This window comes from Amblyomma mixtum, chromosome 5 (genome assembly GCF_055824585.1).
Source record: "Amblyomma mixtum isolate Tamu chromosome 5, ASM5582458v1, whole genome shotgun sequence".
Lineage (NCBI taxonomy): Eukaryota > Metazoa > Arthropoda > Arachnida > Ixodida > Ixodidae > Amblyomma > Amblyomma mixtum.
Window position 1 is genome coordinate 73,872,525 of NC_143016.1, and position 19,160 is coordinate 73,891,684.

The following is a 19,160-nucleotide window of genomic DNA, read 5'->3' on the forward strand; positions in this document are numbered from 1 at the left end:
CCACGCGCAAGGAACAAAACATCCCTCCTTTCTCAGGGCCCGGCGTTCCGTGTTTCTTGCGTGCAGTCTAACTGCTTTTACGAAGCTTCCATTCTATGCGAAATACAAAGTTTTCTTTCTTCTCTTTTTTCGCGTTATTTTCGCCGGCATGCATATAGCTGTTATTGCCTCTAAAGATGGTCTGAATGCAACCTAACTTGCAGAGATGGGGAACCGCCCACCATTGTCGTTTCATTGTGGCGATTAGAATAAAAATCTTTGCAGCGGGGCAGTTTGTGGAACAATGTCTGAGCCGGACTGACCGGGCTTTGTTCCCCAGATGTAGAGGCGGTGTTTTTAAGACTGCCTCTCGGAGTAACCGTCGATGAAAGGCTACGTCTACTTTCCGACGAAAAGACACACAGACAATAAAGACTCCGCACTGTCGTTACAAGAATGCAGCGTTCTCTGCTCCACGAAAATTCTGTGAGCAGCTGAAAGGCGATGAAAAAACGTCCCGAATTCTTTTGTCTGTGTATGGATATAAGGTTCTTGCGTACGTCGCCAATGAGGCCAGACGGAAAAAGAGAAATCTCGCGAGCGTATTTTTTTCCTCGGCGTGTTCCAATGCAGCATCATTTCTGTTCGATATTATTCTATTGGTAATTTCTAGACGAGAGTTACAGTAATGGTCTGGCGCGCATTTCTGAACTAGTGATCTGACTGGCAACTAATTTCTTGCTTCTAGTAGAGAGTTGCCAAGACAGAAGCATTTGTGGAAAGAAACCGCCCATTGAAACAGATGGTCATAAAAAAATTAATATTGTCACGTTGTAGTGACGGCAGTCCAGCGGTCAGGAAGACACCAGAAAGACTTGCAAACGAAGCTCTTTATTTGGGCTGACTTGCGCCCGCAAAACAATTGAATCACTCGGTAGCGGCGTAAGTAACACGCGTGCTCGTCAATCGTCAAACTACGAATGTCCGCCGCTCGCGGCATGGCTCAATTTAAAGCCGGCAAGGAAACTTCCAGATAACAAGACAAGATCATCTACAGAAATCTGGAAAAACCTAGATGCAGCCTTTCATGGCTACGATCAATCGAGATTAGTGTGGTCGCTTCTCGCGTCACGAACAAAAGTGATAACAACCCTTTCCTGCAGCCTTGAGCGTGAACGAACAAACACTACAATGATACGTGGCATTACCCCCTTTCCAAAGAAGCATCGTCTCGATGCTTTAAAACGAAATTAAACACGGAGAATGCTTCGAGAACTTAGAGTCCTTTAGCATTCCTAATAAGGCCCGTGTACTATGCGACTTCAGTGCATGTTAAAGGACCCCAAGTGGTCGAAATTTCCGGAGCCCTTCACTACAGCGTCCCTTATAGCCTGAGTCAGTTCGGGACATTAAACTCCAAAAACCATAAACCAAGTTTTGTTTGTGAGCGCCAGCAACGATGTCCATCGATATCTCAGTAAGATTTGGGCTAATCCTGAAGATAGCAGAGCTCTCCTTTTTGGCGTAACCTTTGTCAGTGTTCGTCACAATACCGATTGCAAACTGAGCCCCGTAGCAGTTGAGCAACCGCGAAAACACTGTGATATACCACATTTACTCGATTCGAACGCACCCTCGATTGTGAAGCGCACCCTTTTTACAGGGTAAGTGCAATGTCTTCTATTGTAAAGCGCGCCAGATTTTCACACTACTCGCACAAAGAGTGAAAGCCACGTTACGAGCACGCAAGTTCGTTTCGGCGCACTGGAAGAACCACGTGGAACGAAGCGAAAGAAACGCGCAGAGGCGCCAACAATCAGCGTCCTAAACGGCGCGAAGCTGTATTGGCTTGGCTGGCTGATCCGCAGCCGATAGCAGCGAGGGCTTCGTGCCAGCCTCATTTTCTTATGACGAATTCATCGATCAATCAGCGTCGAAGGCTGGCTCGACATTCAGGAAAACGAAACCTAAACAAAGCGGTCGTACAGTTCCAGGAGGCTGGGATAGTACGTTTTTCGTCACGCCTTCCGTTCACGCACGTCATAGGTGCGCGGGCAACTCTTCAGCGTGCAGTTCAGGTTTGAGTAAGGCTATTCTGACGATCGCCTTCCGTGCCAGTTGTACCGGCACGCTGCCTCCCTCCGCGAAGCTGTTCGAATCAACCGGCGCGAGACGAGGGAGCGTCCGAATTAGTGAATATGGGCGCCGGTTGTTCGAATTATCCGGGATCCCAAATTAACTGGATTCGAATTAACAATATTTTACTCTATCGACGCACAAGAAGTCCCAAATCGCGATTTTTGTGACGCCGATGACAATAGGTGTTGCTGGCGTATAGTTTCATTTTCGAACTTGATTCTAACGTGCATGTCATTTTTTTTTTTTTTGACGAGATTTTTCCGGCAAAATTGTGCACCTTAGAATTAAGCAAATACGGTACGTCTTTTCAACCAAATGCGAATTCCAGGTGAACCCAATTCCGTGCGAAAAAATGAAATTCCACTTCATTGCAACGACTGACACCCCAGCGAATTTCTTGCGAATATAGGGAATTCGTGGCAGTACAGCAGCAGCAAGAAGACAGCATGAACTACATGATCCAGCGCGTTTACCACGCTGCTGGCATGGCACGTACTTGAACGAGAAATAGAGGAGAAAAAAAAAAACCACTACCGCCGGAGCGCACATTCAGCCAGGAATCACGGCCCTTCGCTCTCATTCCTGTCCGTGCTACTGCTCCAAAGGATTGGCGCGTGTCTCGTCGGTCGGCCCATTGTAACGCGCGTAACATGCGCGCACGGAGCACTGAGGCGCGCTTAGTGTCGAAACACCGCTGCGGCCCGGGAACAGGAGCGTCGGCAGCAGCAACAGTTGCAGCAGTCCAGGCGTGCCCGCCACGAGTGCAGAGGCTGGAAGAAGGCAGGGGGTTTGGGGGGTGGAAGACACGGCTAACGGCCGATGTCGGTCGGCGTTACTGGGCCACCGCTGCCTCTGTTTGCGCGCGCCTTGTCCCTCGTGACTTGCGGCAGCCGCTGCCAGTGTGCGCCGTTGTGCAGTATGCAGAGGAGAGGTAATGGGCCCTGTTTCCTTCCCTGCTATAGAGCGGACGTCTTCTCATAGCATGTGCGAAGCGAGGGAGCAAACACCGTAGTGTTTACGCTGCTGTACTATGGAACTAGAAGAAACCGAAACAACTTGTTGCTATGGGGTGCTATGGGGTGCTGGCGCTGGCAGATTGCGAAAACACGTGGCAACTTAGCAGCAGCACTCCGAAATGGTAGCTCGTGCGTTGATGTCTGATTCGTCATATCTACGGCTCCTTTCGTAAACCCATTCGTGTATGTATGCTAAAGACTCGTAACCGGCCAGTGACTTCACTGACTTTAATGTGACCTTCATTATTGTTTATTTGCGTATTTATCGCAAATACCTGCAGCGCCCGTAGGCATTATTGCAGGGGGAGGGGTGAGGGGGAATGCATGAACAAACGCAACAGGCCAAAGAAAGCAACAGTGCAACAAAGAAAAAATGAATTTAAAAAAAAACACGGAGATTGAAAAATAAGCCCTAAAAGAGGACAGCTGCACACACATAAATTTACATATCTGATAAGAAAGTCTGGAACATCGACTTCGATCGGCACTCTGCCTTCTGTTGAGGCAGCCGATTCCAATCGTGGATTGTAAGTGGAATAATATGCGCTTGGATAAGTGTTTGTTCTGCATTTAATATCCCTTATTTTCTATCCGTGATCGAGTCTACTCGACCCTGAAATGCGGTGGAAGCAAATAAATGTCTTTGTTTATTTTTATTTTGCTGTTGTAAATTTTGTATCACAACCCTAGCGAAAGTTATTTCGGCGTGTACATAAGAGCCCCCATACTAGCGTTAATTTAATGTCAATAACACTGGTAAACTTATAATCTCGAAGTACAAATAGAGCAGCACAGTTTTGTACACGTTCAATCATATCAGTCAAATTTGCAGCTCGCGGGTGCTAACCAACACAAGCATACCGCGGTAGTAGCCAAATATAGAAGTGATTTTGCTTTCAACGGTGCCGTTTTAAAATTCCGTCTAAAAAAATTTAACATTCTACAAGCTTTAGAAGCAGCATGCTCGACGTACTTGTTCCACATAAGATTCGATGAAAAGTAAACGCCAAGTATATATAATCAGATACTCTCGACAGTCGGTTTGAATCTAATTTATATTCAGCCAGGAAAGGAGGATGCATGCATGTAAAGGAAACAAACTGACACTTTATTGGATTTAAGAATATTTTCCACTTCCAACACCACTGCTGTGTGCGGCCCAAGTTGCTCTGCAAGTGAGAGGAATCTAAAGAGTTGCTTACAACATGGTAGATGACACAATTATCTGCATATAAGCGTATTTCACATGTCATACCTTTCACAATGTCTTCCATATGCACTATAAACAGCAGAGGTTCTAAAATGGACCCCCGCGGTACTCCCGAAGATACAGCAACATAATTAGGCTGGGACCCATTAATCAGTAAACATTGTTTACGTCTCTCCAGATAACATTGAAACCAGTTAAGAACAGAAGTAAGCAGGTTCAGTAAAGAGAGTTTGTATAGTAACAAGACATTGGGCACCAAATCAAACGCTTTCTGAAATCTCTTTCTGAAATCTGTATTTTCTTTCAGAAAATACAGATTTCAGAAAGAGATTTCAGAAAGAAAATACAGTCCGTTTGTAGACCAAGTCCAAATGATGAAAAAATTTCATGACTAAATTATAAGAGCTTAGTGATACACGCGAACCTGATCTAAGACCATGCTGAACTTGAGCGAAGAACTGATTTTGTTCCAAGTGCTTCATCATTGTGCTATAAATTATGCGTTCAAATTTTCGCAACCTACACTAGTAAAAGAAATCAGCTTGAAATTATCAACTTTTTTTAACACTCTTGCGGATGGGCACTGTGTTAGCGTTCTTCCATTCCTGGGGTATTCCTGGGTCAGACGATCTTGAGTAGAGAATAACCAAGTATGAGCAATTACTTCAGCACATACTTTAAAGACATGAGAGGGAAAATCGTCGGGCCCTCTGGCCGAAGAAACTTTTACGTTACTGAGCAAGTTTAGCACACTATTGTATGTAATACTCAGCTCTGGCGTCGGCCCTTGCACATGGCCATTCATGTCTGGGAGTTCTTGAGGCAAATTTGGCGTGAAAACGGACTTGAAATACTCATTGAAATAGCATGCCTTATCGTGATCATTAGTAATAGGTCCAGAGTCAATATTCAGTGCCGGAATCCCGACTGATTCACGGCCATTAAGTTTAAGAAGTTTCCATGGTTCTTTTGGAATGATCTGCAGTTTAGGTCTCAGAGCATTCAGGTACCTCCCATTCGCAGCTTTGTTTTCTGCTTTCATATTTGTTCCAAGACTATGCACCTTTTCAAGAACTTTCGGCTTCCGATATTTTCTGTGCATGCTTAAGAGACAACACTTTTTTTTAAATCATAATTGATAGTTTAGTTTCCCGAGTCCCCGACAGCTTGTCCTTGCGCCTCTTAGGTGATACGTATTAGAAAGAAACGTGTTTATCGAAAGCTGCTCGAGCTTTTCCTTAAATATATTCCATAACGCATTGGTATCGAAAAGCTGATTTATGAAGTTGAAATCTGGTAAGAAGTTAGCAAGCTCACTAGATAGTGAGGCGTGATCGCTTTTATCATAAAGGAAAATTTTTCTAGGGCCCCTGTGTGGAACTGAAGACTCGATCACTGGCACGTGAGCAATCGATCACACCGTCGTGATCACTGATGTTGCCCGTTCTTCAAATGAAGATTGCACTGTACAGCTTCTTCTCTGCCATTAGGTGCCGGCAGAGCATAACAGCGAAGACTTGAGCAAGATTTGAGCCACGATTTAGTACCCACGATTACATGCTTTTGGATTCAGGAAATAAGAGCGGAAAAATCATCACTTTTATTCTTATTACAACAGTAGTTGACGAAAAGAACAGCAACATCAGATATCGAATAAATCCTGCGCTGACTGCAGTGAATGTGCCGTGGGAATCCATAGCCCAATTGCCTCGCCTTTTTCTAGGGTTTATGTTCGATTAGTGGGTCTTGAATTAGGTCATAAACGAAGCATTTCTTTTCTCAAGCACCTTGTCGTAACGAAGTTTGAAAGAAACATTCTTGGCACGCGCATAGCTTATAAGCTTAGACCGAGCTACACGTACAGTCCGAGTGAAATTTTCCCGGATCCCGAAGCTTGCGTCCCTCGATCTACTTCCGCAAGGCAGGATGCGCTCGTTGTTTTTAAAGTTGCGGAACCTGATGATTGTCGGGCGGTTTTTATCGTCTTGGAACTGGCCAATACGGTGAGCGCATTCAATACTTTCGGCATGAACGAGCTCACCTAATTGCCCTTGAAAGAAGGCTCGAGCCTTCTTTTCGAATTCACTCCAAGTTTCTGTAGCCGAGTCATCCAAGCACAGAACAACCAAATCATTTCTTGTCGACCTATTGTTCACGTCATCAAGCGATGTCATAAGCTGGGCCAAGTTTCGCGTAGGATCACCACCAGCTTATGGTTGAGGAGATCTGCACGAGCAGCCTCCTTTCGTTTTATAACTCCCGCACCATTTTCGAGAACAGCTACTCAACTCAGAAGACCGTCTAATGGTGCGTTTATAGCTGTGAGTTGGCTGTTGGCTAAGCGGACGGGCCAGCGCCCATATGTTGGCCAGATAGAAACCGTTTCTGGCCTGAAAATAACTTTAAGAGTTCGTAGCCGACTCATCTTCGGAACTTGAGCTTTTGTGTATCTCCGGGTTATCACGTAGTGCGAATGGGACGAAATGCAAAACTTTCCAGTCTACCCCGAAGATATTCCAAAAACCAGTGATCATTCCAGTGGCATGCAGCCTGTTGTCACCACACCTTTAATAAAATCAGATAAGTGAGATACGCCACGACGAGAGGATGGTAACCATAGGTCAATTCCATAGTTTCGTGATCAATGTGACCTGCATACGCATAACGGCAAAAAAAACAAAAAAACAAACGCCACGCCCATCCCCGCACGACGCAGCGTGGAGCATAGCCTTGTCCCCTATCTCCCCCCGCCACGTAGTCGTGGGAATGCTCGCATCGCTCTCTGTTCAATGTACACCACACGAATCGTTGCTTCACCTTTTGCATCCGTCGCCGGCGCGCCGAAGTTCAATCGTTCCGGCACGCCGCGGAGGACGGACGACCGCGGAGCCCCCATGCGCGGTCGGCTTCGTTCTTTTTCACTCGAAGCGCGCAGAAACAGCGTGTGTGTGCTGCGCGCAGTGCATTCCACCATGACCAGTCGGCGCCGTTAGCCCTGTTCACGGGGGCGTTGGGAAAGCAAGCTCGCATGACTTCTCGCTGCCAGGCGAAAGCGCAAAGCGGCTCGCACCCCTAGCCTCTCTTTCTGCGCGTCGCTTCGCGCACGGGCGGTCCTATTTCGCTAGAAAGGATACACACACACAAAAAAAAGAAAGCGCCGGCGAACGATCCGAAACACGCGCGCATGCATTCGCGACAGCATCGGAGGCGTTGGGAGAGAGGGATTGCTCTGCTGAACTGCGGCGCCCGCGGACTTGTATAGTGCGGGACAACGTGCCGACGGACCTCCCGGTGCTCACCGACGATCATTAGCGCCTGCTTTGCCGGCCGTATAGGTCGCGGTCAGTGGACCAGGACGAGACGACCCGTTGTTGCGTCAGCGCTGGTGTCGCCCCGCTCTGACGGCTTTTCGGAGGACCGACATGGGACCGACCACTGCTGGTTTAGGGAGATAAACTGCGAGAGATGCGTCTCGCCCGCCCTTAGAACTTTCGCCGGATGTTGGTTTGGGCGCGTAATGCTTTGGAGCTGGAAAATTTTTGCGCGTATTTTGTGAATTTTATCGTCAAAACGGAGACTCAAAAATTTGCGTCCTGAGTTCGAAGTGACCAGCACCACAGTCTTGGAGTTTGCGTTCGTGAGCAATTAATTGTGTCAAGTACTTTTTATAGCGGTGTGCCCGCCTTATATTGGCGGTAGAACATGCTACGAGATTAAAATAATGAAAGCTAGACAAATTCATCTCACAATGAATCTCATGTTGAGTATCTTGCTCTGCCCTGCACAGTAGTGTCATGCATTGAAATTTTCATTTTCTCGTATGCAGGCTATTAGCGTTCGTAAAAAAGTTATCGAAACCTTTTGTGTCACCAAATGAAATGTTTTAATCCTGATTGGAAGGCCGCAATTCATACTTTTTCATGCACCTTTTCCCCCTTTATTTCCTTATTTTCTGTGCTCCTGGCCTACACTGCCTTTGCTCCCTTAAACCGCGTAATTTGCGCAGATCAGCATGGAAGTGTTTCTAAACATTGTGGCAGAATCCTCATTTTTCAATAAAGAGCCTCTCCTAACGACATTCCTATGTTTGCACTTTTTTCCCCAAAAAAATTCCTGCTCATGGACTGCGTGCTGAACCGTGGCGTGACACGACAGCAATCTACATTTGAACTCATGTCGCAAGAAAGCCATACAGGCCTCTTGCTCACTTATTTCGCTCTATGCCTGAAGTCTGGACGACAGAAGCGATCATGGGTTGGCCTGTTTTTGTCAGTTTAATTGGGTCAAAGTTCTTCCTTCCTGTGTCCTCTGCTTTGCTTCCGTAAACGAAACAAGGGGGGCTCGATCTGTACGCAGCGCTCAATGCATTGAGAGGCACAGACAGCAATAACTTGAAGAAAAAAATAATAAATATTTCCAACTATCTATGTGGCCATATAATCAACTTCAGAGCACTAGAAACAGCGGTATTTTCTCTCTCCATCTCTCTCTCTCTTTATGAGTTCTTTCTTACTTGGGCACTGGAAAAGGGTCAGAATCAATGGTAACTTGAACATTAGGAGCATTCACCAACACTCGGAAACACAGACATCGACAAGGCGCGTGCGCAAAGTAGCTGGGATATTGTGTATGGCCGACTGCACAAGAACACGGAAATCTTTGGCACTAAAGTAGTGGTTTATTATTGCAAAAAAAAATATGCAGAAAGGAAGGAAAATAGGTTGCCAGCCCCGAAAATTACTGTCTAATATTTTAAGCACCCGAGCCCCAGCGACTGAAATAAAAGGACAGGGAGAGGATGGCGAGGAGAAGTACAGAGGGAAGCAATAGCGAGAAACGACCGGGTAGAGCTTTAAACACTATTTACAATATTTACAAAAATATAAAAAAGGGGTACAAGTTTGCAACGCTCGCGCGCGAGTGTCCAGGCACTGCCCGAATTATAACCGCGCGCGAGCGACCATTGACCATATTTACAACATAGAAACACTGTATATACAAAGCTGCGCGCACGTAGCTTCCTGTCGCTATTGAATCACGTGCGCGGTGCACTGCGCAAGCGAAGGGGCGGGGAATATACATAGAGGGTTCACGTTGCGCGCGTACTACCTGGCGATTAGCAAACGGGACATCAGGCCCGCCTGCTCGATGTATGCACAGAGGCTCACCATTGTTCTATCGCGGATATCCGAACGTGCACCCACCGTAGGGAGTCCCCCAGAGGACGAAAGATGCATGATAGGTGAAGGCTTCAGATGACAGACAGACAGACAGACAGACAGACAGACAGACAGACAGACAGACAGACAGACAGACAGACAGACAGACAGACAGACAGACAGACAGACAGACAGACAGACAGACAGACAGACAGACAGACAGACAGACAGACAGACAGACGGACGGACGGACGGACGGACGGACGGACCGACAGACAGACAGACAGACAGACGGACGGACGGACGGACGGACGGACGGACGGACGGACGGACGGACGGACGGACGGACGGACGGACGGACGGACAGACAGACAGACAGACAGACAGACAGACAGACAGACAGACAGACAGACGGACGGACGGACGGACGGACGGACGGACGGACGGACGGACGGACGGACGAACAGACAGCGTGTTTTCGCCGAAAGAAGACCACCGCTTTCGTAGATAAACATGCACTTTACAGATACCTCTTATCAACACGCAGTAAAACGAAGTGTAACCGGAAGAGACAGAGAGACACGCTTTACGTTTAAAACTGAGGTCCTTACTGTGAGAATGAGGGTCCAAGGATGGCTGCTGCCGCTGCCCCGTGGGGCATTGCTGGTCATTGACAGCGAAATCGGTCAGCAGCTCCTCCAAAAAGTTGGGTATGGGGCTGGAGACGGGAGAAAGGTGTGGAGCGGTTGAAGGATCCTTAAGGTATGAAACCACAGAGGAAGCCAAATGCATGCGTCATGATAAGGAAATCTTGCAAGAGTTGCCGTTGCGTGGATTTACGTATTTGCGTCGATTTACAGCACAAGAGACATGGCGACACATTTGAACGCGCAAAGAACTGCTGAGCAACAGAAAACAACAACGCGACAAAGCAGCGCATTATGGCGCTGATTTTACAGATGAAGAAGCAGCTATACTATAAGGAGAGCTTTCGAAACAAATCTCGAACTCGTTTTCACCGCGGATGGCGACTTCAGTTCATTCCCGTAGCAAGTGCACCGCCAACTATCAGGCATATGACAACGTCCTACACTCTTCTATTCTTGGCACCCTTCAAGATCTCGGTCTCCCGCATCGCTTTCTCCTTTCAATTCACTCATTTTTAACAAACAGAACCTTCAGTGTACGTATCCATGGGAAGCCTTTTGGTCACTTTACCTCCAACCGCGGTGTACCCCAGGGCTCCGTCCTCGCCCCCACATTATTTAATGTAACTTTTATACCTCTTGTCCGAGCCCTAGAGAAAATTCCTTCTGTGCGCGTCCTTGCGTACGCCGACGACATAACCTTGTGGTCCTGTAATCCAGATGCGTCTGTGCAACAGTCGGCGCTTCAGCAAGCGCTGGATGCCTTAACATCACGACTACCCCCTTTGGGTCTGACCCTCTCGTGTAATAAATCTTGTTTCATTCGTATTGGCAACAGAAGTGGCTTACGGAAAGCAGCACCTTTTACCTTTACGGTAGACAATTCTCCAATTCCTCAAGTTGAAAGAGTGCGTGTTCTAGGTCTCCTACTTCATACATCTGGGACTGGGACTCCGTGGCTAAACGCGACCCGTAAATCGGCTCACGCTACTCTCGGTCTGATTCGACGCATAGCTATGCGCTCTGGCGGAGCGCGTTTTGATACTGCCCGTCAGCTCGTGCGCTCCATCCTTCAGCCGCGGATTGTGTACCAAGCGCAATTTCATCGCCTCACCCGACGACAGTGGGACTCCCTTGAATCAATCAATCGGGAGGCTATGCGCGCCATAACTTATCTTCCGCGTATCACACCCATACCCATTCTCCAAGAGTACGCTCAACTTAATACATTGAGTGAACTTATCGACCAGCGTGAGGCAAACAGAGCACGCAAGATGTCGCTTCAGCTTCATCGTTTACAGACTCTTCCCCCATGGTCATACTGTCAGCTCACAGACAATCGCCCCTCTGCTTCGACGCCGATATCAGCCGCCCATCTTCCTTCAGGGTGCATAATATACACCGATGCATCACACACAGCAGTGCAGGGAGCTACTGCAGTTTACAGTCCCTCACATCCTCATCTCAACTCCCGCGCTACATATAGCTCGGATACTTGCTCCCCCTTGGCCTTGGAGCTTCAGGCGATACACAATGCCATTGCATCTCTTCCACTCGTACCTACTTTCAATATTGTACACATTTACACCGACTCCCTTGCCGCCCTTAAACAGCTTAAGGCTGTCCGGCGCACATTCCAAGTTACACAATCCATTCACCAACTTTGCACAAAATACCCTTGTCCTGTGCGTATACACTGGATTCGCGGGCATGCCCAGGATCCGCATAATATTCATGTGGATGCAATGACACACCTTGACACATCCGATATCCCGCCACCTTCCCCTCTTCCCTCAGATCCGTTCCTGTCCCATGTTTCCGAGAAACAGTCTTTGCGTCAGCGAACACGCGCTCTAATTCCTCCGTGTTCGTACCCTCTCCCCCGGAGTCTCACTCGGGAGGAGGAGGTATCTGTGCGCCGGATTCGGGCAGGAGCGGCTCTGACTCCTTGTGTGCGTCATCGGTGGCGTGACAAACGTTACGAAGTGACAGACAAGTGTCCCCATTGTGGTGCTGCGCCCGACCTGTGTGATGAAAAACACTTGCTGTGGACTTGCCCGGCTACAGCTTCCGTGAGACGACGTTTATTAAGAAAGGTTGGCCTGCGATGGGACGTTGCAGACGACTATACCAAGTGGACTCTAGATAATCGCTATATCACGAACTTGTGCCGCTTTTTAAGCGAGGTTTGTTTGCACTCCTTTTTATAACTTTCTCTCCTTTTTCATTATGCCTGATGGCAAACAGCTCGAATAAAAAAAAAAAAAAAGATGTTTAATCTCTTCCCAAATGGGAAAACGCTGGCAGGCCACGGAATACACGCCCTTGGAAAACTTTCTGCGCACGCAGTCGCATCACTGCGAAATCCTCGGAAACTTGTCCTGCACGCAGTAAAGACGGCAGCAAACTTGCGCAGACGGTTCGAGTAGTTCTCCGCGTACGATGCAAGCGGAAATTTCACAGCAGGTGATGATCGTTTTCTGGTAACGTCCTCGTAACCATCTGGTTTACAGGCTTACGCGGCGTTACCTGCACAGAAGCATCTGCTGCTAGGAGCCGCTTTGTTTGGGCCACAGTTAGGGTGCCTCTAAGGAACGCTACATCGAGGCATCCTAACCATCCCTAACCGCACTGCAACGCTCGAGCATCGTATACAAGTTTGTCGCCGACTGCGCTCGTTCACTGCGTCTATAAATTCCCCACCTGCAGAGCAACGGAGCAGCGCCGCCTATTTTTGTCCGCGCGGACAGCGCGCGAAGCCGCGGCGGTGCTTAATTATGCGGCCTGCGCGCCGTTTAACCCAGCCGGGTGTAATCGCCGCGAGTGGCGTCGGTTGTCTCGCGCGTCTAATTGAATAGGGACGCCCGCGCGGCGTGGCAACGGCAAGGCACCAGAATCGGACCGCCTCAATTATTGACACGGCGCGCTGAATAATAGAGGCGCACACCGGGCGCCGATGGCACTTCCTGCGCCGACTGTTCCTTTCCTCGTCGATGCCTGCGCCGAATGGGCACCTGCGGCCTCTCGGTCGGCGACGTCCAATGCAGGGACCGCGCGGTGCCATTAGGGAACGGCGAGGAGAGAAGCGCGTCCGTTAGTCGCCGGTGTCCTTAGTGGAGGGGCAACAACAGTCGACGGTATGTGCCTGGTAGCACGAGTACATACTGTGCTGGCAAGGGAAGAAACGCTTCATAACGAGTGCGTAAATATGCGTGGCTTCAAGCGCTTGCTTGCGCTGAAAATTGCTTGGTGTCCTCGTCTTCTGTTTGCGGACTGAGGCGAGTGCCAAGAACGGCGCGTCAAGCGACTGCTGTATACGCTATATCCTGTGCCTAAGTGCGTTTCACCTTGGTAGCCCTGTGGTTAGGCTCAGACGGATGTACAAACAGGTTTTCTTCGTTAATTGAAAGCTACTCCACATTAATTGGGAGATTCCCCTTAATACGTTTGATTTTCGACACGCAAAGCCGCATTTGTTTCTACAATACCATATGCTTTCAGGCAATGAGAAAAAACACTATAAATGGGAGCTGAGATCCGTGTTCCAGCGTTTTGGGTCCTCCGAGAAGAATAGAGAATGCAAGAAATTGGAGAAGACACTTAAGCTCCGCATTAAGGGCACTACGCGATAGTGCCAATTGGTTAATGCCCATACGTGCGGAATTGGTAACTCTCGACTCTACTGTCATAGATCCATGGTAGTCCTCATACCACTACTGGCGCAGTGGTGCATCGGTTGAGCAATGCTACACTGCCTTGCGATGGCAGGTGCTGACACCAGTGGGGCTTGTGCAACCCAGGTCGCTTTTCCGGAGCAACCTTTCGCGGTCAATCTTTAATATAAGTGTCATTTGCCACGGTGGTCAGTTTGCTCACAATCCTGGGGAGGTTGTGATGACACACCAGGTCACGTCACCTCTTAGGACCCCTAGGTTGCCGGAGCGGCCGGTTGCTCCGGCCAGGCCACCCCCGCTACGAGCCTTCAAACGGTCGCCGACGCCGGGCAATATCTTTTGGACTTGGGGACGCCAACGCTCTAGCGTTAAAATTGGAGGCAGCCAATACCTAACGGAGTTATTGCGAACTTAAACTAATCAAATATAAAATAACGATGGTCCGAAAGTGGTAAAATCGGAAAATTTAGAGAAAAAGCAAATTTGATTAAGAAACAAAATTACGAACTACAATACAGGTTCATAAGGAGTAGTCAAAGGGGGCGCCCTCAGCGGGAACTGTTGATGGAAGCCATGGTGAGTAAATGGAGAAGGTGACCGAGTGCCCAGGAGCCTCATCACTCCAGCCGTACAAGGAAGAAATTAGGGTTGTACAGGCAAGTGTGTCCGACCTGCAAAAATTATTAGAAAAACAAAGAAAATGCGACAGTAGAAAGAGTGCTTAACTTGGTATTCAGAAGGCAGAAGACTGACTGGCACATGTAAATACAAAACAAAATAATGCGAGGAAAAAAAAGAGAGATCGTGAAGGGCTGGGGAAAAGAAAAAACGCATCGGGAACCGAGAAACTGGCTACGAATGAGAGCCTCGTGACAGGCATGCATCTTTTTCATTTGCTGATATCACTAAGTTCGCCTTGGCGCTCACGATCGACCAGTGGCCATGCGCGTTTGCTAGTAGTTTAGTGAAGCTGGATCTTCGTTCTATTTTACCCGAGTGCACTCACCCTGTTTTTCCGTACAACTGAGTTCAGCTCACGTCGCTTCAACTTCATTCCAATAGAAACGTTATATTATTTCATTCGAATTGAATGAGCCATTGGGCCATTACGGAGTTGGGCAAAGGAACACAACGCAATGCAAGCTTTTAATAAAATCAGTTAAGTCACATTATACGAACACATAACGGTACACAAGCTAATCAGTAAATACAAAGCTTGTCATAACACACCGATTTAAAACACAATTACAAAATGCAAGTTCAATACACATTACAAACTGCCGTATTACAGGTTTTAACTGCGATATGTATGCACTAGGCTGGGTTAAGAATCAAACGGAGGCTTAGCCTTCATCAAAATACCTTAAATATTACAACTCCATGAGACTCATCGCCACCTTTATTCAACGCTCGTGGCCCATTGGAGTGCGCCGCGTACTTCTAAAACAAGCACTTCCATTTACCACCTCCTTATTTCCTTCCTGCTTCCCACTTGACGCTCCCCGCAGCTTCCCCGCACTATAAACCACTGCCTCCCACTTCCCTGCTGTCGGCAAACAAGCAAATGCAGGTCCTTGTCGCCGCTAGTTGTTAGTCAGACCTGCTAGTTAGCGCGCGCTCCGGGACCTCCGCGCTGACGAGACGTACGGGCCCCTCATCTGCTTTGCGACCCGCACGCGCGGCCTCCCGCCGCGATCTCCCCGTGAGATGCGCCGCTCGGGGCCGGCGGCGCCCCGATTGCTCCCACGCGCTGTGCGGTGGGCCGCCTGTTTTGGCTCTGAGACCGGGCGCGCACACCGCGCCCCCGCGAGCGATGATTCCGTGCGCGTGCAACGGTAGCAGCGCCACCCCCCTTAAACCTGCGCTACCACTCCCGCAGCGCTCCCCCCCCCCCCCCCCTTCTTCCTGTAGACAATGGCATTGGCTCCATTAGACGGCATTGCCTATAAAAAGGGGGGAGGAGGGGAGTTCCTTCCGCAGTCGTGAGAACCGTAACGGCGGGCTTCAAACAATGAGGCCGTTAACGAGCCCGGCCCGTGAGGAAATGTGGGCGACCGGCCAGGTATCCCCTCTACCTCCACTGCCAGTCTGGTGTACGTGTGGCCGGGATTTATTCCCGCTGTTGATGCCTGTCGGCGGCACTGACATCGATGTGTTCCAGAGCGGCGCACGTGACTTCCGGCGTCCCGTGACGAGAAGGCTCAGCTGCAGGAGGCTATGCGTGCGCTGCTGTGTTGTGTCGCAGTGCGCTCAGCAACAAGCAGCACTGCATGCGGTTTTGCTCGTGCTGGGCCTGATGTAGCGCGTCGCTTTGTAGCTCGCTTCAGAGCACACGTTCCCGAAACGTGGAATGTGGCGAGGGTCGCAATAGTCCTTGCGTCACAGATATGTATACCGCCGGATGTTTGTTGTCCCAGGGGGATCCCGCTTGTACGCTTTGTGAAAGTCAAGAGTGGAGTATGACCAGCTCTGAGCTACTTGTACGCGTTTCAGTTCTTTCCTTTTGAGTCCGATCTCCTTATCGGCTTTACACCTGCCCTTTGGTCGCGTTTATCCGTAATTATCAAGCGGTCTCCACGACCACGAACGTCGAACAGATGCTTTTTACTGGAGCAGAATTATTCTGTATTATTCTGAGGAGCAAAATAAGGCGCCAGGAGTCTCTGAAGCCGATCACTTCGCTGGAACGCCTTTAAATAAGCCAGACGATGACGTCACTAGAGAAGGTGACCCTATCCGGCATCCTTCCTCGTTCCTTGACGCGGCAGAGTTTGCTTACTCCTAAAGTGATTCATACGCACGCAACTCCCGCAGCACTTAATGAAAACACGCGCTACCCTGTTTATGTCCCTGTCAAGCAGCAGAATCACCTCATAGGCAATGAATGCGAATACTTCTGGCATGGCATTCGACTTATCATCGTATTTCCTCCTGTGATAGCTGCAGAAGAACATGTTAATAGTGCATGTATTGGGTAGGTATACGAGCAGATGTATAAGCAGATGGATAGGTGCAAGGATAGGTATAGGCATACATATAGGGAAAGGCATATAGCTGTAGGCATAGATGCACCTGCAGGTTTAAGAACGTACAGCTAACGAAGTGGGTAAGCGAATTTGCGGCCGGTACCAACTGTCGGACTTTTTTTTTTCTATTTGCTTCTTAATTATTATTTGAACGATGCGCGTGATTTCACTTGGGTGTTGCCATTGATATCTTAATGGCGTTCACATATCTCTGCGACATTGCGGCAACAATCGCCAGCCATCTGATCCTTGCTGTTTCTGTATTACGACGACAGAGAGTTGATTTATAGGCACCGGTCCACATCGAAAATCGACAAGTTTTCTAAGTGATGTGAGGATGGACGAATAATTCCGCGAATGTCTTAATTCGAGCTGGTCAGACTTGCCTCCAGAAAAAGCCAGAGAGTTGCTAGCCTGCCTATAGGGATGGCCTAATAAACCTAAAGATTCACACTGACCAATCATATCTCCAGGCAAGTTGCCCGTTCAACATGCAGTTTTGTTGTAGCTGCAATCTCCATTCTCCACTGCACCGCACTCTTTCGGGGTGTTCGAGTTTCGCTGTCTCCTGGCTCTAACGCAGAGTCGATATCTTTTTTTCCAGTACTTGTTGCTGTCGAATACAGTAAGGCCCGTCGTTGCAAATTTATGTCCCGATATAATATTTACATAATCACGCAGGTATGTATAGTCACGTTTGCCGTTGCAGCAAGCGGTCACAGATTGAAGGTAGACGAGTTTCGGCGAACTGTTACGCCACCTAGTCGCAGCTCCAGCGAACCATGCTGTTGCGCAATGCGCTGTCTCTGGGCTCTGCCCACGTACCGAGCGCTGCAGCGTGAGCACTTAAATTCCCACCCGACTCCGCAGCGACGGGTCGGATCCCTGGGCGGTGTCTGTCTGGACATCGGTGCAAAACGCCAGCCTACGCCGACGTCCGGACGCATTAGTCAAAAGAGCCACGCCTGGCAAAAAAATCGACCCTAATTTGTTCAGCCCTAAGGCTACGTTTGTCAGATCGATTACACGACGGCTTCGGGTGCATATACTATGCACATAGCGTATAGAGCACCGCAGTGCCTGTGCGTTCGGGAAGTCCAGCTAACGAACATACAAAAGGTCAGGCGGCGGCACTTCCGACCGCCCACCACCACCGCCAGCTCGTGCGGGTGTGGTGACTGAAACGTGGTCCATCTCCGCCCTTTGTCGGCGGTGGCTATTGAAGGAGGGTTGAGGCAATGGGTATGAGAGAGCGGGGAGGGGGGGGGGGGGGGGGGGGGGGGAGAGAGAGAGAGAGACAGAAGGCGTTATTCGACCGAAGGGGGTCGAAGAACGGGGCTGGTCCCGGCGACGACGCCAGTTCGGCGGAGCGTGACTGACCAAGTGCGATCGGCTCTGACAGGACTCGATAACGCCGCCCGCCCGCTCCCCTTCGATGACCACGCAGCGGGCACGCGCGCCCCTGATGTGATGGCTTTTCTGCGGGGCTGCTCACTTGCGGCGACCGCGGAAGCGTGTGGCTCGCGCTGATTTGACGCGCGGTGTGCTTCCAGCGCCGGCTCTCCCTTGTGGCATCATTACGACTGCGGCATGTCGTGCGCTTATCTTAAAACTCGGTTAACGTATACCTAACCGTTCCTCTCGAAAAGCTCCTGGAGAAAGAAAGGAGGCGTGGTTCACTGTTCAGAAGGCACGCAAAGATCGACACAGAGGTGAACAACGGAATAAAATAAAACGTTTCGCGAGGTCGGCAGAGTTTGGTACGTGTGTTCATACCTACAGTGGAAGACAAAATGTCAGGGGCAACGTGTCATAGTAGCATGTGTTAGCTCTTGGGAAGCCTGATTTTGCTTCACTGGCACTGAGGCGCTTCCACTTTTATAGGCCACCCTCCTGCTCACTCAGCAGACAGAGTATACTGGCAACTTCAGGTGACTCAAGCGAAAAGGCTATCTGTAAAATATATATGGAGGCCTGTGGTTTCCACGTCTGGTTGCTACCGCTTCGTGTTTCTCGATGGAATCAGGTGCCTTCAGTGCGCCCAACATGCAAATAATATCGAACCAAACTTTCTAGAGAAAAGCTCTCAGTGCAGAATAAGCCCCCCATGTGCTACTGAGCCCTTACAAAAAAAGTTTTAGACAGTCTATAGAGTGTCTATAGACTGCTGTCTTAAAGTCTATAGACTGACTATAGACAAAAGTCTATAGGCAACACAAATACCATTGACAGTCTATAGACAATCTATTTATGGCCATACACTTTTAGTAGACTTTTGTCTATAGACTATGAGTAGACAAGAAGAAATAT